Source organism: Mandrillus leucophaeus, unplaced genomic scaffold (assembly GCF_000951045.1).
Source record: "Mandrillus leucophaeus isolate KB7577 unplaced genomic scaffold, Mleu.le_1.0 Scaffold92, whole genome shotgun sequence".
Classification (NCBI taxonomy): domain Eukaryota; kingdom Metazoa; phylum Chordata; class Mammalia; order Primates; family Cercopithecidae; genus Mandrillus; species Mandrillus leucophaeus.
The window spans coordinates 3,029,893-3,031,508 of NW_012110030.1; positions in this window are offsets into that span (position 1 = coordinate 3,029,893).

Sequence of the window (1,616 nt, forward strand, 5' to 3'; positions counted from 1 at the left end):
CCTGATGTGATTATAACACATTGTATGCCTCTATCAAAATATCTTATACCCCCATAAACATATGTACTTACTATGTACTCATGAAAATTTAAAAATCCTTAAAAAAGAAAATTACAAAAAGGGAAAGAAAACCATAGCAATCTGAAATCAGGCAAACAATTTACTTTGCTAAATTAAATTTTAAGATTGAACTCTGGATCAGTTTGTATTGCTGTAGTCTCTCTTGAATTTATCAAACAGAAAATCATTCATGGTAATTTAATTATGATGGAGATGGAAGGCATAGATACTTGTGAATCTCCTACTTAAGACCTAGATTATTAATATGTTCCTTTATTTAGAATAAAATATATATTTGGGAAAAAAAATCTCTTTCCTTCATTGACTCTCACCTCCTGCCTGTATCAGAGCAGTCACCAAGACTTGTATTTTCATTTCCTTCTTTTCTGTTTTTACTGTATTTCAAATTCTTTTCTTCCTCTTCACTTCTACTGCTGTCTTTCCTTTATTAATTTGCACCTGACCATCCACTGCAATTCATCTTGCTCACTAGAATCTTCCTAAAGCATCTATAAAGATACTCTGTTCTCACTCAATTGTAGAGGTAAAAATTAAAACAATTAAATTCATGGAGATAGGATGATGGTTAGCATAGGCTGGGAAGAGTCATGGGGTTGGGGTGAAATGGGGATGATACTCTCTCGAAAAAAGACATAATAAACTCTTCACTGGCAATTGATTCAGATTCATGCTCTACACCCTGGTATTCAAGGCCTCTCTCAGTTTACCTCACTGTCTTTTTCCTGTTTTATCATCGATTATTTGGCAATGGATTCCACAATCCCATCTGCACTAGTATCTATGCATACCACACTCATCTTTGCCTGTGTACCTTTGGACATAGTGTCCCATCCACCTAAGATGCATCCTGCTTTTCATCAGCTAAACCAAATTCTATACTTCCTTCAAGTCTCTGTTTAAAATCCAATTCCTTCATGAAACCTTCCTTAAATAAGCCAGTGAACAACTACAGGTTTACATTAAAGTCATATTCTAGTTCTTAATTCCTGTAATATATTCTCCTCACCTCGAAACACTTCAGGGATTCTCAAACTTGTTCCCCTAGAAAAGTTCTCCTAAGCCATGTTACTCTTGTAGAAAGAGCATGAGATATTGATTTAATTCACTCATACAAAACTAGGAACATCCTTGCTAGCAAAATGTAAATACACACATGTCTATTACACAATATAAAATGGTAACCAAGAGCATTTGTGTTCAAGAAAAAGATAACCAATTATTAACATCACTTGATAGCTATTCCTAAATTTTTACATTGACAATTACTTGTTTTTTGTTCCTTCATCTTAGTGTCAGTTTGTATTCTATGAGAAAACTGATAGTAGCCATCATGGCTTGAGATAAAATTAATAAAATAAAAGTCTGATCACGAGGTCAGGAGATCGAAACCATCCTGGTGAACACGGTGAAACCCCATCTCTACTAAACATACAAAAAATTAGCCAGGTGTGGTGGCGGGTGCCTGTAGTACCAGCTACTTGGGATGTTGAGGCAGGAAAATGGCATGAACCTGAGAGGCAGAGCTTGCAGTGAGC